The sequence below is a fragment of the Poecilia reticulata genome, linkage group LG15, assembly GCF_000633615.1.
Source record: "Poecilia reticulata strain Guanapo linkage group LG15, Guppy_female_1.0+MT, whole genome shotgun sequence".
NCBI lineage: Eukaryota > Metazoa > Chordata > Actinopteri > Cyprinodontiformes > Poeciliidae > Poecilia > Poecilia reticulata.
The window spans coordinates 27,333,924-27,361,689 of record NC_024345.1 but is presented as its reverse complement, the minus strand read 5'-3'; the positions used below and the strand labels follow the sequence as shown (position 1 = coordinate 27,361,689).

Genomic DNA, 27,766 nt, shown 5'->3' with positions numbered 1-27,766 from the left:
ACAGTTCTAGAAACCAAAGATCCTTTGAAGGATCCTTATATCTATACCTGTATATCTGGTCTTTTTCCAGTCAAGCGCTCCACAGGTGGTTAGTATTCAGCCTGTTAATGAACAAACATCAATGACCAGAGCATGCTCATTTGGCAACACTAATGAATGTACTTATTTTTGTATGCCAAGTGATGTGCCATCATTGTATCTTTTATGTTGAGGTTTAAGTGAGAATGGTGATTCCATCACTACTGGAGGTTTGCACCCTAATTGTAAAAGCATGTCTCCTCTTTTTGATTAGAACAGATATTTCCTGCAACATCTGAAAGAACAACCATAACCCATTTCACAAACCAGCTAATGAGAACAGCAGCTTCCATTTGTTTTTAACCATTCCAGACCGAACGTAGAGCCAAAGATTCAGCCAAATTTGCAGTACCGTAATTCCACCACACTTTGAAAAATGTGAAAAATCCCAACGGTTCCTGAAAGGGGAGACGTTGCACTTTCCAGCCAGTATCAGGTTACTATGGTAATCCCACAAAACACATGTGGGATGCTACTTTTTATATTATTTTGAAAAAATATGCATTATTTGTCTCAGGACTTTGTATCAGTTCAAGTGATAAGTCATTGACATACATTTTGACTATACTTATCTGTGTAAACAGTCCTTTGTATCAGAGCTGTCAGATGGCAAAGTGACCATCAGTCGGAAGCTTAGCAGACTCAAAAAATGCCTTATAAATAAATTAAACCTCATTATTCACATACAGAGAAATTTGATTTGTAGAATCCCACGGTGTGTGGTATGAGTGTATGTCACAGAGGCAGTGGGTGCAGGAGGGCCTCTGCAGATGCATTAAAAGCACCCCACGTATGCAGGATTTTATTTCCATGTTTAGGTTTTTTTGTGCAGGCAACTTTTGTATTTATTGTATACTGTCATAAAATGTAAGCAGTGGCTTATAAATGTTGAAATATAGGTATAAATTGCCAACATTAACATGTCAAAAATAAAAATGAGGCCATTATTTCTTGTGCCTCAAGCCTGAGTTTTCATTTTTCCAACAATATTCTATACTTGGGGAGCTGGTGCCTACCTCCAGCAACCAGTGGGCAAGAGGAAAGATACACTCTGAAAAGAATACCAGTCCATCACAGGGGCCTGAGATTTCAGCATAATGTGAATTGTGCAATTTGTATAGATGTCCAGGTCTTATATTAGACATAACACTGTACTGGGACTCCACTAAAATAGGGCCCATTTCAGTCATAAGTGCAGAAAGTTTTTAAACCTTTTAGTTGAGATCTAATAATAAATACCATAACAATTCAACAATTCAATATAAAATGCAAATATACACTCTCAAAAGTTTGTACTAAGTAAGAGTTTATCCGGTTGCAAGTTGATTTATTTCAATATTTTCATTACGTAAACAGTTGAATGTACTTTAAAAGAAGTGCAATTGACAGAAAGTTTCCTAAAAGCATGTTTATAAAGCAAAGTTCAACAGTTAAAAAGGCTGTTTTACTGCAGAGTACACTTAGCAGGTTGTAAAAAGATAACAATGGCTGCCTTCTTCTCTGTCCTTCGGCCCTTTCTTGCTGTTACAAGCAAAGAAATTATGCAGAACAAACTTCAAACTCTTTTGACCACTGAAACCTTTGAACGTCTTTCTAATCTGTTAAACAAGTAAGTTTATCTGCTATGACCTTTTTTTTTTCAAACTGCAACACAGAGTTGACCAGTGGCCAAAACCAAACTCTTGACATAAGCAGTGTGAACACACACACACACACACACGCACACACACACACACACACACACACACACACACACACACACACACACACACACACACACACACACACTGTGATGTGAAGAATTTAAACAGAAAACTGAATTCGTTACTATTTTGAGGCATATTTGACTATATGATTACAGCTTTTAAACAAAAGTTAAAACAAGTAAAAAATAACAAAAATTATATAAAAAAAATTTAAATATTCGGTGTTCTGTAATTACACATTGAATATCACTTCTTAGCACAAGTTAGAAGTGGCTTACAACAATGACCCATCTGAAAGGATGTCATGTGATCGGAGCTTATAGCGAGGAGGCAATCCACTTAACTAGGATTATAATAGCAGGGCCCCTTTGACCCAATCAAACTGAATTTTGTTCCCATCTAGATCTAGATTTTTTTCAAAATAGAGCACACCCATATGAACTCCAGCAAATTATCACTTTATAGCTCCCTGGAATACATGCATAAGCGCATTTGAAATATTACAAATGTCATTCCTAAAGCTTTAGTCTTCACTATCTATAACAATCAGTGGTAAATAATTTTACTCCTTTAGCCCCGTTTTCTTCAATCTGTGCTTAAGGCTGTTGTCTGTACAGTGTGGATGAAATGTATAATATAAATGTAACTCATCTTACTGAGTAAAATGGTGATATATTTGTAACAAGCCTGAGGTTAAGCTCTGATTTTTTGCAAAAAGTAAAAAAATTACATAAACATGTAATTAGCAAACAGCAAAATAAACAAAACAAAAAACAAAAAAACAATTAATACAAACGTATTAGGTGTTTTTTGTAGTGAATGTAGTGGCTGATTGCTGGAGTGCCACTGAGTAGTTTCTTGGTCTAGTTTTTTACTTTGTGTTAAAATATTACTTTCCTTCGCTCTATAAATGTGCAGAGGGCACAGCTGCAGTACCCTTTACACACACATCCTCCCGTGTGCCAATGCATTGGGTATTAAGCGCTCTCTCTGCAGCAGCTGCAATCACATTTTGGGGAAACCTCTCTTTACCTGAAGGCATTACATATTCACACATGCTCAAAATGTACATGCCCTGCATTGTGCACATCTATGTGGAGTTTTCTTCAAAGTTCCTGCAGTTTATTTCACCCTGGAAAGTCAACGGAACCGTTCTGGGACTCGTGTGACTCAGCTAACTGGGAACCATTTTAAAATAGAAATGGGGCTTCAGAAATCGAAGCAGAGCCTCGCGCTGTTAGCGCAGAGGTTGTTCATCGTGTCCATGACAGCCGGGGGCCAATCACAGCGGCTCAGCTGGTTCGTTCAAATTCTTTCTCTGTTTTTTTGTGCACCTGCTGCTTTAGATAAAAATAATCATATCCCATCTTTTCACTTTTTTTTGTTTCAGTGAAAAGTGGGCTTTTAAAAACAAATGTACACTTTTTACTTTTTAAACTTTTGCACCGAAGCAGGTTAGTGGCCCTGTTATGAAAAAAAAAAAAATTCTTTCCGTTTAGTTTTTCAGACTGATCAAATTGATTACCATAATTATTAAATAATTCAATTCAATGTGTGAACATTTCACTCTTATAAACAGATGTGTGCAGGAATAATAAATTATAATTTTTTTTATTTTACTAGAATATTGTCCAAAAGTTAAGCAAAATTAACTTTTATATTGCATAAATTTAATAAGTTTAAAAGAAAAATCATACCAAGAAATACTCACTATCACCTTACAGGCACCCTTACCAATTCCTCCAAAATGAATATAACTGAATAAATTTTAGAATCTATATTTTACTTCTTCACGCTGGTCTGAATGTCCAAGGATTGGAATCAAGGAGATTTTAAATGAAATACTGTTAGATTCCATCAAAACAAAGTTTCAATAAGTCTTTCTTTCTTTCTCCTAGATCAGGGATGTTCACCTCTGGTTTCCTGCAGCTTTTAGATTTATCCCTGGTCCAGCAGACCTGAATGAAATGGCTGGATTGCCTCTTCAGTATGCAGTCAAGTTATCCAGACTCCTGCTAAAGACCTCGTTAGGAAACTCAGGTGTGTTGAAGCAGAGACGTGTCCAGAGGTTGCAGGACACTGGCCATCAGGCCTGCAGTTGAACATCCCTTTCCTACAGAATAGAAATTAGAATTTAAATGTATTGTTACATGCAATTTTATTAGGACTATAACATAAGTTATGATTTTAAGGATAATGCAAAAAAATATTTCAGAGTTTTTCACATCTTCACTAGGTATGGACTGCGTTTTATGATAAAAACTAAGACATCCTGTATCCACTTCCAGCCTTAGTTGACAAACAGCATCAACAACGCTGTAACTTCACGAAGAAAGTGACCAGTAGAAATAACCGAGAAGTTGATTTATAAACTAAATGCACCCTTTAAATGTTCCTGTCATGATTTTAGAGTAAACATATTCTCCCAATATGACCATTTTAACTCTGTACATGTACGTGTGTGTGATCCGGCCTGCTACGTCCAAATGACCATTGATGTGTGTTTGTGGCCATACACACACAGCTCACAGCTTGAGTGACTGCAAAAACACAGGTCCACATGTGCGCTGCGCATTTCAGTTTTAGCCAGTGAAATAAAGACATCTGGATTTTATCCCATCGCTCTCCTTCCCTCTCTTCTCCATCCTCGCCTCTTCTCCGCTCTTCCCTCTCCTCCTCGGATATTGATCGGGCAGAGCACTTTGAGTACAAAGAGTTAAGGCCTGAAAGGCGAAACAGCCGCGATTTCAGAGAAGTCATGAAAGTTTAAAATGCCTTCTCTTTCAGTCAGGTCCGGAGAGACGTGTTTGCTGTGTGAGTGACCCCCGGGCGTATTTGGAGATCCAATGGTTGAACCTTGCTCATCCCACGTTGAACCAGTCAATACCTATTATTAGCTACTGTCTGCCCTCTGCTATAGGGCCTGATGAGGCATGGAGAGAGAGAAAAAAATACCTTCTGAAGGCCGAGAACTGAAAAGAGTGGCTGTTTGGTCAATGCAGGGCGAAAGTGTGAACATGTGTAATTTAGATGACGGTAAATGTTTGGCATCATTTAAGTCCTATGTGCAAGTATTAATGCTTACTGGTTGCAAAAATGTAAAGTTTACAGACAGAAAAATAAAAAAACCTGTAGAGTGCAATAAACTAAGGCTACCGCTGGTGTGTGTATGTTTACAAATTAAAAACGTAAAGAAATACGTCTGGATGCTAATCAATGAAGGCAAAATCTTCCTTGTGACATATATGGGCCACAATGGACTATTTTATTACTTATGGGAAACTCATATGGTTATTGCTTTGAATAACTGACCTAATTACATAACATGTTATCGGTCTACTTCCTTTAAAAAGCTACAACTATGACATAACAAATTCAACCAAAAGTACACTTACTCACATGAGACTCTTATAAGAACTGTTATGTAAATTGGGTATTTATTGATTCAAATCCACCATTACAATGATGCAAAGCAAACCATGTGTTTAAACCTGCTGCAGAGCACACACTGGCTCAGGTTCAAAGGGGGAAAAACGGAGGAAAAGGCAGTTTACCATTAAGCAAAGGTTTGGAAATTACATGAGACCCAAATTATCAAGGACAACATGAAGCATTAAAAAGTTATATATGAGATTTTATTTTTAAATTCTGCTTTTAGCTAATTTTTTAAAATCATTTTTAAGCTGGCATGATGTTTAACTGTAGAATGTATCTGAGATTTCAGCTCTGCTTTAAGTGTCAGTTTGACTTAGCCTAAGAATGTGAATCTAAGAGTTTATTCAAATCTCTTATCATGTCCCAAAAAGTTAGAAAAGAGACATTTTCAAAATCATAAGAAGTTTATGACTGAGCAGCATATAAAATCTTATAACTACTGAAAAGAAGGCACATAGAGATTCAAATCTTAGGTTGGAAAGTATATCACAGCATATTCATGACAATGACTGGTAAATTATTAGATAAAAAAGACAAACTTTTGTTCTGTTTGTGTCTTTCTGCTGGAGCTTATATTCAGAACACAGTGAAAGTAATATCTCAAAACTGGCGCTTGAGTTTTCAGCAATGATTCAAGTGGCAGTGTGACAGCTCAAAACAATACCATGGGTCGCAGAAGTCAAACTATCAAATATGATCAAACACAAGATTTACAAACTTGACGCTTTTTAAGCACGATGCAGCTCCTGGAGCTGCTGAGTCAGATCAATGACGAGAACGACATTAGAACGATACGTCGAAGTTTGCTCAGTGGGAGACAGAAAACAAGCAAAAGTAAAATGAAAAAATAGGAGATAAACAGAGAATGTTAGACTCCAAAAAGGAAAGATGAATAAGAACAGAAACACCCTGGCAGCAGCACTTTCTTCTCTACAAAAAACCTTGCGAAAGCAGAGAACTCTTGCATGTAAAACTACAGTTGTATTAGGATGTGCATTCCATTGAGGCTCGTTTGTAAAATGTAGTGTATGAGAATAAAAGCCGTAAAACAGCTATTATATATACTTTTCATTCATCCCATAATTCTGTATTGAAAATATTTTTCAGTGGTCTTATGTAACATTCAAATTGTTTAAAACTGGGGTAGATTTTATTTTTTCAAATGTTTCAAACATTTCTAGATATCATTTGTTTTACACTTTAATAGACTTTCGCCTAAATTGTTTTCGAGAACTTTTTCTTTTTTTTTTTGGCATGTTGGGTCATTCAAGCAACTTTCTTCTTGTCTATTTGAAATTGGGAGTGCCTGTTGTATCTGGGATCAGCTTATCACACTTACCCACGTTTTCCTTGAACCCTAACATTACATGAAGGAGTGAGCTGAAACTACAACTACATCATAAATAAAGTTCCTGTTAATGTCTTAGAACATATTTAGTCAACTAAATGCTTTTTTTCCCTCTCTTTCCACTGAGCTATCGGATCCCCATTTATTTAAAGTCGCTTGAAGGAAAACTAAAGTTTGGTTGGAGAAGAGAAACTGTAAGCAGACTTAACTGAATTTCGCCTGTTAATGCAATCTCTCACCGTTAACTGAAAGGGCAGCAATTACGGCGCATCAGACACATCCGTGGATAACTCGCACACGCGTGCTCAAATGCGCTCTGCACACACCCAATCTGTCACATCTTGACACGCTCGCCGTTCAGTGTGCCGACATAACACTACCTGGAGCAAAGCTTGGTGATAATGGATTAGGAAAAGTCTCCCTGTGTCTCCTCCACAACACAACAAACACAGACACATTTTCTCTCTAATTGCCCACAACTGAATGCAACCCCCTGCCTGCCTTCACCTATCTCAACTCCCACCACTAATACCCCTCGCTGCCTTCTGCCCAGTCCAAGCTTCAGGGGATCATCCGTCAGTCCTGTCCAACTGGCTCTGGTCATAAAATAAGCAGACAAGTCAAGCAAGCAAGGGCCTCAGTCCCACTGGCCCCATTGCGCAGAGACGCGGCACCCAACATATGTTTTCTAAGTACTGAACTGGAGGGTGGGGGATCATTTGAACTGGGCATGCAAGAGGATGTGTTGGCTTGACTCTGTGTGCGTCTGCGATCATTGGGGTTACACTTGAAAAACAACACATGCTCTCTTGGTCCGCAGTGAAAAATGTAGGTGATGCATCAAGCACTGAGAAGCAGCATGTTAAACTGAATCAACTGCATTGACAAGACTCCTACAGAAAGAACTGATGTGGATCAGAAGAAAAAGTTTTGCCTTTTACTTCAGCTCCCAATTTATGAGTCCATTGACATTTCCAACTCTCACTTGTGGCCATGAGATATGGATTAGGACCAAAAGAGCAAGATTTAGGACTGAAGTGTCAGGAAATTGTTTCCTACATGGGGTTGCTAGACTAAGCCGTGGATGTTGGATGAAACCTATCATTGTCAGAGGAAGTATCCCTTCTCCTTCAGGGTGGGTTCACTTTAGGAATATGCAAAGATCAGGCATAATGTGTGACCACCTGTTGAAGAGTGTGCTGGTTTACATTTTGCTCTCAAAACAATGCTGATCCGTTTTGGAATGGGATCCACTAGACCACTTTGGTTCTGCTGTGGTGTCTACAACAAGGTGGCTAAATCTAATAGGCAAACTGGGGTTTTGGCACTTTGTAGCGACTCCTTAGTCTTAGGTCTACTTTTAAGCACAGTTAATGACATTATTAATCATTTATGAGTGCCAGCAGTCTATCATGGCTGATCATAGCATGAGAAAATACAGCAACACAGCAGGACCAATGGTTTTAACAGGCACACTGTAAAATGTTCATGTGGTAATTTAGGCCTATAAATAAAAGTTTGGGATTCTTTCTTCCACAATGGAGAATTAGAAGTGACCTAAATGTTGTGAATTTGATAATTGTTTGAGTTGTTAGGGCTTGAGACTTGATTGTGGCAAAAGATACTAAAGATTAAAGTCTACATTAACAGGATGTCCACGTTTAGGAAGGGAAAGAGGGGAGATGAATGCTATGTTGACCTCTTTGCTTCCCATTGGCCGAGATCTTGCAGGCAGAGTTGTGAAGAGTCTTCCAGGCAGCACTTTGTGTCACCATCACTTGCCATCACTCAGACTTCTGTGTCTCCTCTTCTTTTCTTCTGGAGGGGGACAACAAGAATAAAAGGAAGTGATTGTGTTGCTCCCATGTTTTTATAATTTGGAAGAGTTGGAGGCAAAAAAAACTGTAAGATTTATAAACGGTGAGGGATGGCTGAATAGAGGATGCAATGATGGAATTGCTCCCTATAACAGATAGTTAATTTAGCAAGAAAATACCTAATTCAAGAATAGGAAAAAAGAACATTACATTTTAGTAAAACAACTTAATCCCAATCTTATTACAATTTAAAGTATGCTGCCTGATCTGTTTAATAAATTATGACATTAATTCTACAAGGTTTCTATATAACAAAACTTGCAAAATACAGACATTTCAATCAGTTCGACAACCAAATGTAAATGTTTATACACTTTATAGTGGTTTGAATATAGTTTAGAGTTTGCATTAAAGGCTCCAATTCCATCATTCAGTGGCCATGAGCCATTGAACCAAAGGTCAATACATGTTAACCCACAGGCCAGACAGTGGTGGAAGAGATAATGAAAGGAAGTGGCAGACAGAATTTATTTTCCAGGCTTAAAACTTATAATTTCTTAAAGACACTCCTTGCCAATATTCATGGCAGTGAGCTGATCTTTTTGCAGCTTTTAAATATTAAAAATCTTTAATCTGTGCCTCACAGTTGTGCAAAACTAAAAAGAATCACTGAGTCTTTCTATTGGATAAGATGCTATTGATGCATTGATAGCTTGCTGAAAAAAAGCAAACAATCCTTCTCACTTTGCCTCCTAAATTACTCAGAAAGTAGGCCAGACTGAACCGAATAGCAACGCCGTCCAGGCAATATCACCTGTCCAGGAAAAGATGTCACACAAAAACACCCAAACACCAGAATCCAGATACGCAGTTTAAATAACAGAAAGGCAATGATGGAGATTCATTAACTTAAATCAAGGTCTTTGGATTCCATTGAAATGAAAGGCTGCTACATAACAGTGTGATTATAGTAAATGAGCGAGTCAGTAAACTTTAGGCATTTATTCCTAATTCAACTTTAATTGCAAGTGGGTCAAAGACAAAAGATTGCTGTGTGAAGGAACAGGGACAATGTGGAAACTGAACAGAAGTTAGCAGGTGCAGAAAGGCAGTAGGTAGGTTAAGTTAGTGAACAACTGCACTAGATCATAGAGTTAGTTTCTCTTTAGCTGGCAGGTAACCGATACCAAATCAGCAAACATATATTAATAATTCATTCCTTATACGAGAACAAAAATACATTCCTCTTCATAGTAACAACTGAAAAGCAAATAATACTGCAGAACCTCTAAGACATCTTCATCTATTTTTAAAAAAAAAAATCTTAGAAACATTCTCCGTTTTGAAGAACAACAAACACAAGCACACACACTCCTACACGCTCAAACCCAGTCCTGCGGGTGTGTTGCCAGTAGAGGCAGAGATGTCGTTCCTTCTATCTCTCTCTGGTGTGAGTGCGTCCGGTCCTCCAGGGGGAATCCCATCCCTCTTAATCCTATTAGTGGTGGAACTCACGGCTTGGCGGTCTGCTCCTCTGGACCTGTCCACACTCATTATCTTGACCTCAACTCTACATCAAATCCATCCTTCCACATTTCGAACCACTCCGGCCCCATTTTCATCTGCCTACTTACCTCTTATACAAACTCGCCCGAGTAATCATATAGTTATTGAGCTGTTATTGACTGATTATGTGTACATCAAAAAGGAAAGACGTTCACAATCTAAAAGCAGTTCTAACTTCTAAGTTCAGCAACATACTGCAAAGCATTTCATGTTTACTCTTTTGCAAACATGCATACAGTACATTCTTAAAAATATCAGCAATTTGCAGCATTTTAGATCTTCCTCACATCGATGAGCATAATGAGGTCAGGTTGGGTGAAGCTGCCTTCTCAGGTGTTACTTCAGCACAGTTCAGGGTGAACTCCCAGTTAGAACACCACCACCCAAGCAGTGGGATAATGCTGCCTTGTGTTTAGGCTATTCTTTTGATAGTCTGAAAGCCAGAACATTCAGAGAAAAAAAAATATGTGATGGGCATGTTTTTCCAGGCTAATTCTGTCCGGTGGGTGAGCTCACTAAAAGAAAACAATGAACAGATGTTTGCTTTAACACAAAGCACTCACTTGTGGAATGGCTTAAATCCCCAGATCCATCAGCCTCTGTCATAAAACTTTTGTTGCGCTTGTGAATCAGTTCAAAGACTAACTGTTCATGCATTTAAGAATTTAATATTGATAATTTAGCTTTTAAAGACGACTCATGTAATTCGGGCTACATTTGTTTTCATGTGTATGTTCTAGCTACTTTGAAATTCACTAATGAAAGAAATACTAGACAGATTTAGAAGAAAATAGGAAAGAATCCCTTCTGATGAGGTTTTATTTTGTGCGAAAATAATTAGGTATTTTCATAAACAATTGAAACACTTGTAATGTCATTCTAACTTCAATGAAGAGCATCCAGCCCTTTTATGTCTTGTAATGTTAATAAAGAGAAATTCTTAGACCTACGAGTCTATTGAGAAATTTGGATGAATCTTTTTTCAACTAATCATCATTACATTTTTTGTTCACTATCCATTGTGCATATTTCAGGCTGAATCATAATTTACCTGGGAAATGAACAGCCTAATCTTCTGGGTACATATCTGAAGCCTGAGTGTTGTGAACTGCTAAATCATTTGTTGTTGGCTTCTGCTTGAGTGACAGTCAACACTTTACGTTTAATTGTTAAAATTATGATAGGAAATATATGTGGAGTCTTTCACTGGAGGGGGTCCAATGAGAGGATCACCTTTTATCACTGTACACCAAACACAGTACAACAAGCCTTACTTTTCTCATTGCTTCAACTCTAATGGAATTGACCTGACTCTTCTGTGTTTCCAGCAAACATTCCTCAGCTTGGATAACAGCTGACTCTCATCAAACTGCTTTCTTATTGACCTGTGGTCACACTAACAATCGGGTCCGTTATCATTCCGTTATTCCATCTAGCAAAAGGAGTATACGTACAGATGATCCCTACCAGTGCCAGTTTTCGTAGGAATATTGTACCAAAGCAAAGTGACTGCTTGGATCTAGAAGTGCTTAGCATCTTTTTACCTGCATCTTTGTCAAATTTGAGGGTTTTGTGGGAGTGGCCAATAGTTTGGATCTTTTTATTTCCAGTCAGTTGAAGGTCCTTTCCCGTCACTTAAATGTTCTTTACCTGCTGGAGGAGGTGATGATCAGTCCCCGTTGATCTGCTCTGAGCCTGTTAGATGACAGCCTCTAACAGAGCTGATAAACACAGACGCCCTACAATCCACTTGGCCTCAGCCCTGACAGTGACTGAACTGGCCTCAAATCACCTTTGACAGCAAGCAGTGTCAACACACACTCTCACACATACACAGACCCAACATAAAAAGTGCTCCAAAACATGCAAGACCTGCTACGAGCAATTGCAATGACAAGCCCGGGTTAAGTATGAAGCCAGTTTAAAAAGAAAAGTATGGACACTGCGACATCATCCAAACACACCTGTCAGTTTTAGCGTAAATACAGACGCGGGATGTCCAAACCTATTCCTGCAGAAGTGAGCTGACACCACCTCAAAGAGGCAAGTGTCACTTCACCTTCAAATGCATGACGATGATTTGTTGGAAACATCAGCATGCACGATGTGCTTCTGGCATCTGGGGTTGCAACTGACCCATCTCACCTGTGCAGAGACTCAAATTCAGCCCAGAGGTGAAACTCAGAACTGAAGATAATGTGAACACAGAGAAGGAACAACACAATGCTGCTCCAGGTGAGAGAAGGAGGCCCATCTGGTTGAAGGGAGGAAGGTATACTGACAGCAGATGATGAGGCATGTATGTTAGCACTAATTGAGCTAATATATGCAAAACAAAAAATACTACTACCCTATTTTGTTTGGATTAAATGAGCACAGACTCTTGAAACAAATATTCAGACTTGATGAAACTTTTCAGATGAAAACTACAAACTATATTTTATTGAGATTACTTAGATAAACTGAGAGGTTGAGCAAAGGGAGTGCTAATCAATGTAGCACTAATTGGGTTAAACCGGTTATAAAGCAAAGTTTACTCTTAGAACACTTTGTAATATAATAAACGTCGGCATTCATATATCACAGTGCAGCAAACAACAGCTAGCATTGGCTAATTAGCGCTAGCAAATTCACCAAGCGCACGTTTAGAACAGATAAATACGTATCTCCTACAGTTTTACAGCATTAATATAACTCACCATGTTGGGCAACACTCATGAACATGAGTAAAATGTGATTTTATGGCAGGTTCGGCTTGTTAGTTTAAGCTAACGGCAGACTAACTACACTACTGGTCCGCCGTTCGTTTTCTTCTTCTACACATTAATTCACGTACCAACACAAAGCAACTATAGAGCCCCCTAGTGGAATGGGAGGAGTGAATCCAACAAGAACAATTTGTCATATACTCCACAAATCTGGCTTTTATCACGGTTTCTTCTTTTGAAAGAAAACTACAGAAGTTATAGTTTGCAGATCTACATCAACCAAAGGTCAGCAAACGTGATCAAGGATCTACAAGGTGTTTTTTATGCAAATGTATAAGAGTATTTGCTGTACTTTTTCTCATTGTTTGATTGTGCAAGTTTGAAGCATTACGACAGCCACAATTATTTACAAAATATGTGAGGCCTGAAACAACTTTAAATTAGCTTATAAAGCGACTTTTAAGTAAAGCATCAAGTCAAAAAATGCAACCTTTCTCTCAAAAATATATTACATACATCTCGCTAAACTTTTTATTAGCCGTTACACCTTAACTCACACACTCATTTGAACATAACCCATGATTTCCCTTTTATCATTGCTCTAATTTTACACCATAAAGTTAAAAAAAAACTTTTCCCTCTGAAGTCTGGTATCTGTGACAGCCTGGGGAGTATGTGTTTTAATTTTCTCTCACCTAGTCGTCTCCGTATGCTCAGCAGGCAGTAGAGAACTGAGCCATTTGTTTTATGTGGCGCAAGTGTTCGTTGAGAGATCAAGAACCAAACGAGCACAGGGTGAACAGGAGCCCTCTAAAAACCTCTCGCCAACTTTAATGGAACAGCCCCCTGCTGAGTACTGAGGAAATCTTCAGCACACACACCAACACATGCGCACACACACGTTACAAATCAAGACATTTAACTTCAATGAGAAGAGGGAAGAATTAAAGAAAGGATGTGGAGGTATGCACACACATACACATTCAGCTTGGGCCGCTTCTAGGGGAACTCGGTGTAATGGAATTAAAATGATCTGTTCTATGAAGGATTTTAAATGGAATCGTGTTTGTTGAGTTTTTAATTTTTCCCCATTGGAATCAAAACATCAAAAGGTGGAGCCTGTAAGTTTTTAAGTGTTAACACAAAAGCAGATGAGACCAGTCCCAATGTCAGAAAGGTAAAGTGAAGACTTTGTTTTACTGCATTGTGTTCAAAATGTTCACGTTTACAAAGCTGAAGTGAATAATACCAGAGTTTCTGCAAAGCAAGAACAAACTGGAACTTGTCAAGGAACTGGTTTTACTGTGTACTGATCATAACCGCTGGTTTAATATTTCGAAAATCATATAGTAGGACAAAACAATATTAAGTTATATATGCATTGTTCTGGTATTTTAATACTACTACTACTTATAATAATAATAATAATAATAATAATAATAATCAATCTTTGACAGTATATACAGTATTTTCATTTGACCTCCAGAAATAATACCCAAGTAAGAGTAGTGTTACTTCGAAGTAAAAATAAAAAACATGATGCATGAAAACTATTCCCAAGCATACATTTAAAAAAAGTTCATAAAAGTAACTAACTAAAGGTTAGTTAATAATCAACTACCTGTGATGTGGCACAGAGATAGAGCTAGCAGAACAGCAAGAGGCTTTGGAAAAGTGATCACCCACTTCTACCGCTGGACAGTGATTGTTTTAGGCTTTTATGGATAGTTTATTTGCAAAACAAATGCTGGGTTCAGTTGTTTGCATTGCACTTCTTAAATTTGGCACAGCTCTAGACTTTCATGAGGTGCCTTGTGGAAGCCTGTCTGCACAGCCACGATCCATATAATGACTTTTTATACATTTCCATACTGGCAGATGCAAACAACTTAGAGCAACAAGAAGAGAACAAATCAGTTGTGTCTGATTCTTTTCAAAGACTACTGAAAAGAATTCCTAACAAAGTTTCTGCCTTCGAATAATCTTTACTATTTGTCGCTTAACCTAATGAATAATAATCACAAGGCCTGTTTCACTGTTTTGTCATTTACTTGTTTATACTATTGGCTTGGATTTAACTGGGCTGTCATTTTTAGGCAGTGAGCCTCATGGGCAGTGAGGCGAGAGGTGAAATTTGAAGGCGATGGCATTAATGCCTCCCTGGGGTCCAAATCCCTCCACCTCAACAGGGTGACTCTGAAACAAATGCTTCCTCTGGTGTCAGAATAAGTTAGTCCCTAATTTCCTGCTCTGGAAGCTGAAATGTTGTGCCCTCAAACCCAAACGGCCAAATAATTCAGATTTTTTTTTTTCTTTCAGCAAGGACAGTGCCCATATGGCTGCACTTTTAAAGGTTTAAACGTTGGTCCACAGTGACAGTAACCGCTTAGGGCTCCGGAGATGTCTGAGCAAGATTTACAACACATATTGCACTGTTAAAACAAATATGATGTAGAATGGAAATGGTGTGAGAGAAGAAATGACATGTTTTAATAAAGCTTACTGTCAAAACATCAAAATTTCACATACTTTGACACCAGTCATATTAAATGCAGTAAAATGGTTATTGTTTCTCCTCAGTTATTTTAGCTATGCATCAGATAAAACCATTGTTCACAGCTGAAGATTGATTAGGAATTTGTGTGTGAGGTCTACTAGGAGGGAGCCACACTAGAAAGCACTAAAAAACAGTTCTGTACGGTTTGACATTGTCCAAATGTGATCTTCAGTGTGACCACTACGTATAAAATCCATATTTTGACCAAAAAACGGAACATGGCAGAAGAAGACATGATGATCGTAGCTTTATCACTTAACTGTGCATCGTCCATCTATCCCACTTATCCTTGCAAGGTCAGTCTGCAGATGTGCAAAGCTGTTGGATCAGAGCTCAAAAGACTTCCAGCTGTAATTGTGGTGAAAAACTCTACAAAGTGTTGATTCAGTGGGAGGAAGCATAAATGCATGTCATGAAAGTTTGAAAAACAGGAATCTTGCCCTTTGATTTGGACATTTGTGCTACTTTGTGTCATTCTACAACATCACATAAAATCCAAATAAAATCCATTGATGTTTGCGGTTGTAATATGATTAAACGTGAAAAGGTTTAACGAGGTGTAAATACTTTGACAAAGTCCTGTATATATCACGTACACCTGTTATCTCTGTGCTGCTCTCTTGCTTACCTCTGCTGCTCTGTCTTCTGCCTCCCTTTCATATGTCGCACTACGCATTCACTTCTCTCCCTCCTCTGTCTCTAGTCAATTGGTGGAACTGTTTGTCGTCTGTTGGCCAAGCTGGGAGATCCGCCAAACCAGCTGAGTCTGGCATCTTGCATGGCCCACCAGGCTAATCTTGAATGTAGGGGCAGAAAAGACCTTGGATAAACAGGCACATGCATTAAATGGTGTGGGTAATGTTCGCTTTTGCCAGATGCCGCAGTTCTCTAAAACACCTATGTTATCTGAAAAACAGGGGTCTTCATACAAGGCAAAGAGAATTCAGTGAGTTTTGTCATTCAATGACAGCCACAAGGATCATTGGCTTTTTGGCTGCTTTGATTCAGCCAATTTGTTTCAGGCGAAGAAACTAAGCTCACTATTGTAGGCATTGTGTAAGTCAAACCTCTAAAAACGCGAGGTTTATTCTTTGTCACAATTCACTTTAAAATCCTCCTATAAAAGCCTCTGTATTCTATCTTTATATCAATGAAGTGTAATATTACAGATCAGTTAATTTAGTTCAGTATTTAAATTCAGAAAGTTGAACTCTCTGTCTCTCTTTCTTTCTCTGTCTGTCTATAAATGTTTGCTCTGGATACGTCTGTGCAGTGTGTCTTCACTGAGTCCATCATTTGTTGTGAAAGTCCATTGGACTCTTGAATGGACTTCACTTAAACATGATCTAATGTTCTTGTTGCTTGTACACATTTCTTTGTAGCATTTTCCCTTTCAATACATTTCCCATCATTATGGTTGGATACAGCTCTCTATGAAATGCCAACTTCTTCAGCCACAACCTTTATTGCAGTGAATCCTCCTTATGAAGGGAGCCAAAGGGAGCCTGTCTCTACGACAACTGTTATGTTGTTTGTGTAAAATGTTTGTATTAGTGTTTTCTGACAAACACTCCTAATCTAAAATATTCCTTCTGACTGTTTACCCTTTTGATTTCTGTCTATTTAAAAAAAATGTTTCAAGAGCTTCCCATGTATTCTTACATTTAAAGGCAGTTTATCCTGCCTTGATTTCAAGGTGTTATTAACCAAAACTTCAAACTTGATATCATTCATATCTAAGAACAATGTTCCTAGAAATATTAAAAAGGATTCATTAGGCATAGACACCATTTAGGAACTTACCATCCAGGTTAAATATACTTAAAATTGCTTCTTTAAATTTATGTGGGGTTTTAAGAAAATCTGAAACCTTTTGCGAGTCACCACTTGTTTGTTCAAGTTCCTTTTGTGAAAATTTTCCAAACAACTTAAATCATCACGTAAGAAATTCACAGTTATTACAAGGCAGCCTGTGGACATGGATGAAAGCACATCTCAAACAGACAGTAAAGGAGAGAGGAGAGCACAGTATGTCACGTCTGGTGGTGTCAGCCCAGCCAGCACCTCCCCACTCACCCTAGACCACATACCAGACTGGCTAGCAGTCCGTGCCAACGGGCCCATGCTACCGCATTAAGTCTTATCCCTCAAAACTCTGGATGTGTGTGTCTGTGTGCATGACTGACATTTAGACTCCTCCACTGCCATTTATGTTGGCATTGTGGTGTATACCACAGAGGCAAGCGCCTGAGCCAACTGTAGCTGATGATTCGCTTTATCCATAGCAGTACGTAGCGCGGGTGAAATCACAAACACACAGAGAAAAGTACACACACACACACACACACACACACACGCACTAAAACACACAGTGCAGCGATTAAGAATAACCAACTGGCGCAGATGGCTGTAAAAATATATTTGGAGCCGTAAGCCTTGAGGACACTGCAATGAAAGATGTTCAAATAAGAAACACAGAATATTGCAAAATGCTTTGCGGGAGCACAACAATTAATAGGCATTTATTACAGAAGTCTGTTATTTCTGCAGACAGCTTCGCAGTCATGCTGTTAGCTGAATGTGCTCAGGTAGATCTGCACAATATACCAAACTGCAATCATCAGCACAATATTTGTGTGTTACTTTGCAGGCATAAAGCACAGCTTAGATGCAATCCATGACAGGCTGTTATATTTCATTTCCCATGCATTCCACCTCAGCATTGCAGCTTTACATACTCACTGGCCACTTCATTAATTGGACCTTTCTCGTACCAGGTTAGAGGGATTTTTGCTTTTAGAAGGCCTTAACCCTTTGTAGCACAAATGAAACAAAGACTTATTTTCAGAGAGTTCTCTGTAAACCTGAAATAACATGCACTGTAAAAATCCCAGGAGATCAGATGCTTCTGAAATACTCTGTCTGGCACAAGAAACCATCAAAGTTACTCTTACCCATTCTGATGTTTGGTTTGAACATTAGCTAGTTGTTTTCACCAAGTCTAGATGCCATTTAACCAGCATGTTTACTACTTGTGTGAACATGCAATATACAAAGTCTGTCTAATAAGGATGGTGAGTTCATTTGGTTGAATGGATTTTCATTATACATTTCTTATGTATTTCCTGTCTATTTTTTTTAACTGTCTGTTTTTTTGTTTTACTTCTGTAAATCTCTTTGAACCACATGAATCTAAAAAAAACATCTTGATTTGCTTCGTCAAATTTCTTTCCTATCCCCATCTCACCACATCTCAAAAGATTTTAATCCAGAGCTCAAAAAAGGCACATGAGTCGTCCGATGAAAGAGGTGGAATGTACAAAACTAACCTAAACTATCAGTATTTTGGATTAAAAACAAACAAAGAAAGAAAAAACAAAGTTATTGGGCCTAATGTTACACCGGAAGTCAATTTTAATGCGAATAAAATTCTGTCTATGACCCAGTTATTTTCTTATCTTGGAGTTCACTGCTGGTAATGTGACTTGTTATTCCACACAAAAATTCAGGTTATTTTTGAATAAGCACGTTATAAAACAGAGCAAGAGGAGGACACAAATCTATGAAAAATATCTACAGAAGACAGAAAACTTCTGTGGAAAGATAAACCAGGAAACGTCTTTTTTTTCCTGTGCCTTTTAAAAATAGCTTTTCTTCTGACATTAAATTTGAACAAAAAGAGTACGCATACTCAAACATCTCAATAAAACTGTCCCTAATATTTTCACTGCAGAAACACACACAGAACTGTTTTTGTAATAAAAACAAGATAAGGAGATATAAAATAAATAAATCACAAAGTGTAAAATTTAAGAACCCCCACTTTCAGACATTTCGAGTGAAAACATTAAACATGTTTTTCTCTGGTTTCACCTTTTTGTGTATTCTGCAAGTGTGTTCCCAGGATGAAAGAGAACATAGAAAAGTAGTGTGGTGTAGTGCCACAGGGCACTGAAGCATCCAAAGAAAATCCAAACTGAAACAATAATTCCTCTTTACATCTGTTTCTGTCATGTTGAGAAATGTTTTTTGAGACCAGTGAGTTCTGACCGGAAGGTTATACTGCACACAGTAGTTTCAATATGTTTGTGTCTATCCATTTGTGTGTCCAGACCAGGTAAAACACCAGTGGTGATAAAAAAACACAACGAAAACAAAAACATGTTTATGACAGCCTCCTTTGAAAATGTATCATTGTATAATTTTTATTCTGATACTTGCTGAACTGGCAAAACTGTGCAAAAAATATAGATGTAAAAACCACATTGAATTTTTGTTCTTTCAAATAAAATAATAAGATAATGTCTAATCTTATTAATTTACCTCTGGGAAAGAAGGTAATCCATTATAGCTAAAGACCAAAAACTGTCCTAGTTTACTCAATCAATCAATCAATCAAATTTTATTTGTATAGCACATTTCAGCAGCAAGGCATTTCAAAGTGCTTTACATAATTAAAATAAAAACAGAAATAATCAGTGAGAAAGAGAGAAATAAAAAAAATAATAATAAAAAAACAAAAAGCATTACATCATTAAAACGTCGAAAAGAAAGAAGAAGAAATTAAAAACATTAAAGACATAAAAACATGGAAGACATCAAAACCCGCACTCTAACCCTAATTTAGCCATAAACAACTCTAAACAGGTGAGTTTTAAGTTGAGATTTAAAGGCACCCAGTGTTTCAGCTGTTTTACAGTTTTCTGGAAGATTGTTCCAAATCTGTGGTGCATAGAAACTGAATGCTGCTTCTCCTCGTCTGGTTCTGGTTCTGGGGATGCAGAGCAGACCAGAACCAGAAGATCTGAGGGGTCTAGACGGTTGGTACAGTAACAACAGATCTTTAAGGTATTGTGGTGCTAAACCGTTCAGTGATTTATAAACTAACATCAGTATTTTAAAGTCTATTCTCTGAGCTACAGGGAGCCAGTGTAGGGACTTTAAAACTGGTGTTATGTGCTCTATCTTCCTGGTTTTAGTGAGAACCCGCGCAGCAGCATTCTGGATCAGCTGCAGCTGTTTGATTGATTTATTAGTCAGACCTGTGAAGACACTGTTGCAGTAATCAATGCGGCTAAAGATAAACGCATGGATGAGTTTCTCTAGATCGCGCTGAGACATCAGTCCTCTAACCCTGGAGATGTTCTTTAGGTGATAGAAGGCCGACTTTGTGACCGTCTTAATGTGGTTCTGAAGGTTCAGGTCAGAGTCCATCACTACTCCCAGGTTTCGGGCTGATCGCTGGTTTTTAGTTGTAATAACTGAAGCTGTGCATTGATTCTAGTTCGCTCATCTTTAGGTCCAAAGATAATAACTTCAGTTTTGTTTCTGTTTAGCTGGAGAAAGTTTTGGCACATCCACACATTGATCTGTTCTAAGCATCTATTTAGTGATTGGATGGGTTCAAAGTCACCTGGTGACATCGTGATGTAGAGCTGTGTATCATCCGCATAATTGTGGTAGCTAATCCTATGTCCTGTTATAACCTTAGCCAGTGGGAGAATATAAATATTGAAAAGAAGGGGTCCTAGGATTGAACCTTGGGGTACCCCACATGTGACCTTTGACCTCTCTGATGAGAAGTGTCCAATTGAAACAAAGAAATCCCTGTTCTTTATGTAAGATTCAAACCAGTTGAGCACTGGACCGGAGAGTCCGACCCAACTCTCCAGTCGATTCAGTAAAATGTCATGGTCAACAGTGTCGAAAGCTGCACTGAGGTCCAACAGAACCAGCACTGTGGTTCTCCCACAGTCTGTATTTATATGGATGTCATTGAACACTTTTACAAGGGCCGTCTCCGTGCTGTGGTGAGCACGAAAACCAGACTGGAAGGAGTCAAAGCAGTTTGTTATTGTTAGGAAGTTATTTAATTGTTTAAAAACTCATTGAACAAAAGATGCATTTTCTCACTAAGGAAAAGTAAAATGCCCTATAATTAGTGTTTCGACATTTGGTTGAAATAACTTTAGTGATAGGATTTTTGTGCAGGCGGAAGCATCGTTGCCTTGCAGAAAGAATGTCCTGGTTTGACAGCTGCGATCTCTCTGGGTACTCTGGCTTCCTCCCACAGTCCGGAAACATGACTGGTAGGTTAATTGGTCTCCAAATTGTCCTTAGGAGTGAATGTATGGTTGTTTGACTTGTGTGTGTCTCTGTGTTGGTCTGTGATGGACTGGTCACTGACAGGTACAAGCAAACCCCTTCCATCCTCAGAAACATTACATTCCTTAGCCATAAGTCCAAGGACTGTCTAAGTCTTTTAATTCCCGTGTACATGTCTGTCTGTGACTGTGTCCCTCTTTATGCTTGGTCCCAAAGAAGAAGCGTCATTTTTGTCTTAGGCTACAGAAATTAATGAAAAATGAAGGAAGTCAATACAAAGTTCTTGGGGGGGTGTGCGTGTGTGTGGTCTTGTATTTGTCACAGTGTAAGGACCATTTTCCAACAAATGCTACATTTTGAGGCCCAAAGCCCGGGGCTCGTACGTAACGGTTAGGTTTAGCACTAAGGTGTGAATTGAGTGTAGAGTAGATCTATGGATACACATGTCCTGGTAATGGTTATGTTTAGGGTAAGGGTCAGAATTAGGCTGTAGAAATGGGTGAAAAATGAATGGAAGTCAATGCAAAGTCCTTGTGAAGATAGAAAGACATACTGTGTGAGTGGGTGTGTGTGTGTGGGCTTCCTATGTCCAGACAGGGAACCCTCTGTGTGATCTGGGGCCAGGCAGGGTCTCACTTTGGTTAGTAGGGTCAAGGCTGGCCAAGTTACTGCCTAATTAGATCACTGCACACATCCTGTTTAAAACCCACACACACACTTAGATACACACACATATGCAGGCCTATTCACTTTTGAATACACATTGGCTGTGCACAACTACATGTGCACCCACACAAATTCACAAACAGGCATTTTCTTCCCTATCCAGTCTTGAATCTGTGTATTTTTGCGCATATGTATGCAGAAAATCAGAATCCTGCCATACTGCAGCTGAGCTTGTAAAGGCCTTGACCAGTGCATGACCCAGGAACATCTGCAAGTTGCACACAGATACACAAAGCAGAGTGAAACTTCCTGTCTTTCACAAAGATGGACAGTAGAAATGTGTTCTGTGTGGAGCAGGCTTTATATCATTCCTTTTAAAATGTTAGTCAGTTCTTAGCTAAATGCAAATTAGAGACCTTGAAGATAAATCTGATGTGTGATTGTGACTAAATAAAAAGGATAAAAAGTGAATATTAAGAAGAAAGATGAGACCTGGCAAGGAATATAATTATAAGCCGCTGTCTTTTATTTTCTCATGTATTTAACCATTAACACTATGTAGAAGGCTAAAGATGTTTTTGTAATGTGTGAATTAATAGAGAACTGTTGCATTAAGCTAACAAAGACAAGCTATGCCACATACAGTTAGATATAAGGATAGCATGTGGCATCTTTACAGTATAAAATGGCATTTTTCACAACTTTTATTGTCATATGGCAAAGCCTTTAAAGAAGATATTGCAACAAATTTGATTGGGAAAAAAAACGAGTCAAACCTTCTGGAAATCCCTACCTGTGCAGAAAAAATATTAAAGAATGCAATATCAATGCAGGAGCAGACAGGTAAAGCTTTTCTCCACTCACCATTATATCAGTATTAACCCTAAATGAAGGTTGGAGTGTTTTTTAAGAATCCAGTTGACTGCTGAGCAGAGGAATATGACTGAAGACAAAGAATGCCAAGTTTCCTGGAAAGGAAATACTGTTTTAAACAATTCTCAAAAGTATTGCATTGATTGACAATCTTCAGAATGCAAGCAAGCAATTTAACCCTAAACTGAGGCAGATTGAATAGGATAACAAAGAGCACAATGAAGACCTGGTTTTAAGATCTCACTTAAACACGATCTCCTCCCTCCCTTCCTCCTTGTCCTTCATCCCTCCTTCTGCCACATGCTGCAAGGCGACCGATCTTTAATTGCTGCTGTAATCAGTGTGATTCATATTGCCTCATTAATATGCCTGTTGTTCACACAATCTTCCCACATGTCTCTCCCCTCACTAATGTATCCCTTCCATCCTGCTCCACTTGCCACTCCATCTCCTTATTTCCCTTTTATCTCTCAATCCACCGTCCTCTTTTCTCTTCTTTTCTCTTATTTCCATCCTATTATTACAGCCACTCACACAACACCGTGCCTCTTTTTTCACCGATCACACATAAATTAACACTGAAGGCCCACATAATTGCTTACGTAAAAACTCATAGTGCTCCCTGTTTAACAGGTCTAAATTTATCCCCCTCTGCCCAGCATCACCCGCCCCACTAATACACATGGTTTTTATGTTAAATGATTGATGTCTCACCGTAGCACATTTTCCACTTCATTAATAAAAAATGTTGTCTTTATTTATTAATGGGTAATATGCATACACATGTATTTACGATTCAATTAGAGAGGCGATAAGGGTACATTTGTGACATATAAGGAGGAATTTACTGTGAAAGCTTGAAGACTTTAGTGCCTTGTAACCTGTAACATGTCTGTGTTAGGATAGCGCTCCCCCTCCTATTAATGAACAGCGAATACCGAATGGTTTGAAGTATTACACACACACACGCACACCCACACACACACATATATATATTCATATACATCCCTCAGATCATGACATGTCTTATCCACATCTCTCAAAACAAATTTTCTAATTTAATTCTGCACTGTTAAAAACAAAACAAAACAAAAAACATCTCTAATTTACAATAAAACACTGGCAGCTGTGGTTGCCAGAAGTTTAAATACGACAACATTTTACCGTATAAGTAGATTTTACTGTACCTATAAGGTAAAATCTGTATAAAATAATACAAAAAAATATATAATTTAAATTAGAGATGTTTATTTATTTTTTTACAATGTGGCAAAGTAATTTCAAGACTTTAATTTTCCATCTGATGAAGGCATTCTTTTGTTGATGCATGCTCACATCTAAAAAAATCCCCTTTCATCCATTCATTTCTAGAAGACACCTAAAGTTTCTGTGGCAAAATTTAGTGGCATTTTGGTGGATTCCATGAAACACCAATCAAAACGAAATCAGAGATCAGGATTATTCCAATATTTTTTTTTCAGGTTGGCATGGTGTCATTTTTAGTAGCAGTTTTTAGTGTTGCTTCTGTGTTAAATGTACCCCAGAAAACATATGGAAGAAGATGATTTGACCACATGTACATGTGCAACAAACGTGTATATTTTTTTTAAGAGTTGATTAGATGAAGCCAAGTGCAGAATCATTCTGGAAGAACCTTGGAACATTGATAAATGGTTTGTTGAATGAAAAGATAGATAAATGAAGATGGTATGGATGAATGGACAAACAGGTTGATCAATAAATGATAGATCGACAGATGGACGGATGATGGACAGACTGGTGGATGACCAAATGGATGGGTGTAATTTTCCAGAAAGTTTAGGAATCCACTATGAACCCACTGGTATCTATTTAATCTAAAGACAACAGAAACTGGAAAAAATACAAATAAAATCAGGTAGATACAAAAGCCAACAACAATCGTTTACTAAGAGTTTTCATGGCCGTAATTTCTTGGCACTTCTTCTGGAACTTCGCACACAAAAGAACTCCTATACTAACCTCGTAAATCACATTCTTAAGGGGACACTCATTTGCTTGTACTATTACAGTCGTACACTAAATTAGCCTGTATTAGCAGTTTCTTTTGTAAATGGGTGCGTGTGACTGTGTGTATCTGACCGCTAACCTAATAGAAGTCAGTATAACCCTGCTGGCAGAGACAGGGCTAATAGAAAGATAATGAGTCTGTCCATACTCACGCCTCTATTAAATCTCCCCTTAATACTCTCTCCCCGGAACAGTGGGTGTATTAGTGCCCCGCTCCTCCTTTATGACTGTAGCCTTATGAGAAAAATGAGACATTGGATAATAGTCACAGTCCAGGAAAGCCAAATACTTCTTACAGACTTCTTTCAGTTAATTGCAAGAGTTAAAGGAGCCCAGCAAGGTGGGTGTAGAAGTTTCAACAAAAGACGTAAGTCCACAAATATTCAGAGAACTGCTTTGTGGTTGTACAAAGCAGTTGTACAACCACAACTGCTTTGTACTGCTTTGTACAGTTGTACAAAGCAACTGGCTTTCCTTGGAAAGCCAGTTGTACAAGTTGTACAACTGGCCTTTTACAGTTGTAAAAGGCTTTCCTTGGAAAAAGGCTTTCCTTTTTCCAAGTTGTAGTGTTCAGTAATTATTAGGGCTGCAGTGATACAATAATCTCACGATACAATACACAATATTCTGCTCATGATACGATATATATTGCGATATTCAGCAAGCGATGCAATTCAATACACTTTTGCAATTTTCTGAAAGATTTTAAAGGGACAGAGTGATTTGGTGACATTTTGTGACTGTTATAGAGTTGGATTGAATTAATTTAACTGAAAACGGATTAAAAACACTAACTACACAATACCTGGCTCTGGTTGGACGTGGACACAGACTTAAAGTCGACAGCTGGACAAAATGAATCAAAGAAGTGGTGAGAAAACATGTTTCTTTTAATTGAAACAGTACAAACTGTAGCTTACATGCATTTGTAAAGTAAATAAAGTGCACCAAGTACCCTGCTCTGAATAGTTTGATACCTTTTTAACCTAGACACTTAACATGTGAAGGAATCACTCTAAGCCTGATGACCTAATCACTCTCCCGGCGAAGCAAGCAGTGAGTGAGCAAGGTGACAGTTGGATGTTACGATACTTGCGGATGAATATAAAATTTTTTCTAGGAAAGAAAATATCGATATATATAGCAAAATCGATATTATTGCACACCCCTAGTAATTATCCAGTAAAGTGTACAAACACAACTGTTGAACTGCATTCAACAAAAAGACACAAGTTAACACAAATACTACATGTTACCGTAGATTCAAATGAAGGAAGGGAAACAAAGACGCAGAGATGCTCACATCTTGATGGTTAGACAGGAATGTCTTGAAGGAAGTTAAAACATTTCACCATTACATTGATTCCAAAAGGGATCATAGACTACCTTGGTTAAAAAAAAATTACAAATGGTCAACTGGTGTGGTCAGAACCAGATGGAGCTTGACGGGCTCAAGAGAATGAAGATGGCTTCAAGAGAACACCACCATCTTCAATAAAAATGTCTACAGTGGATGACTTCTGGGTCCTTGGAACCATTCATTCTCAAGATCTGAGAAAGAGTAAAACCTAATTCATTCCTTTGTCCTTGTGGATCAGTTTTTTGAGGGCTGTCTTTTGATTGGAACTTTACTATGTTCTATTCCTAGAAACCTAGAATCATGTCACTTCTCAAAAAACATCACTCCATGGAAGTCGCTGTTGCAGTTTGAATCCTAGCTCTGTACATAATTACAGCTGTATTATTGTCTTAAAAATTGCTTGCTAGATTTTCCAGATTTTATGAAAGTTTACACAAGAGTTAAAGTTTGTTTTATTTTAATCATGATATTGGAATAAAAATACATGTGAAATTGTGTTAGTCAAAGACACAAAAAGTTGAATCGTACTTTGTGTTTATTAAAGGGTTATCTTTTGAAATTCTTTCAAATTTGAAAAATATGTCTTTCTGCATCAACCTCAACTTTGAAATCAATCATCTTTGATTTCAAAGATGATTGAAATCATCTTGTGATATAAGCTGCAAAAAGTAAATGTGTTTAATTTTCCACGGCCTAAATCTGTACATGCAGAGATGTGTTATGTAATTCACAGAACCTCTGCGCCAGTCATATTGCTTTAAATCATGAACGAATACAAACCAGTAAAAAAACATACATAAATATCCAAAAAGTAAGTTTCTTGAATACACTTCAGAGATGAGGACAATGTGATATCACCTTTAGCTCACAGATAGAGACACAATGTCGCTTCCTGTTTTCTTTTTCCATGTAAAAACAGCAGTGAGGGTGCATCTGAATGACAATGTGTATTGTGTCAGTAGAGGCTGACTTATTGGGGATGTATAGTGCACGCCAGGCCATCTTCATTCACTCTGCTGTGTTATTTACCCCCTCTTTTTCTATCGGCATTGCATTTTTATTGCAGACGGATTCAGGAAGATGTAATTGCCTACCAGGTATCTGCTTGCATTATCAGGCCTCGGATGGCATTAACTATAAATAGATAAAGGACATTATGCTTCCACATTGTGTACTCTGTGTGTGTGTGTTTGTGTGTGTGTGTGTGAGAGAGAGATGGTTGGTGGGTGGTTGATATGACCAGTGAGTGTTTTTGAAAGTCTGTTGGCATGCATGTGTGTGTCTGTTATTTGATTTATTCACACTACACAGCCAATGGTTTATGACAGATGGGATATACAAATCTATTGTGAGGTTAGAATTAGATATTTGACCAGACAATGGGATAAGCTGAATCTCCAGAAGTGACCTGTATAAATCCTGCACGATGCATACGTACAGTATGTGTGTATGTGGCATTGAAAAAGGAAAATAATTCTTTGTGTAACTAAAAAAAAAA

General features: G+C 38.0%; 1 long non-coding RNA gene across 1 annotated transcript; it reads right to left on the bottom strand.

The window, feature by feature from the left end:
- Window positions 1–3,184: 3,184 nt before the first annotated feature.
- Window positions 3,185–12,750, bottom strand: LOC103477301 (uncharacterized). The gene is made up of 3 exons (XR_535620.2): window positions 12,650–12,750; window positions 8,267–8,385; window positions 3,185–3,897 (listed from the first exon to the last, which is right to left on the bottom strand). It is a non-coding gene; the product is annotated as an uncharacterized LOC103477301 (long non-coding RNA).
- Window positions 12,751–27,766: the final 15,016 nt, after the last annotated feature.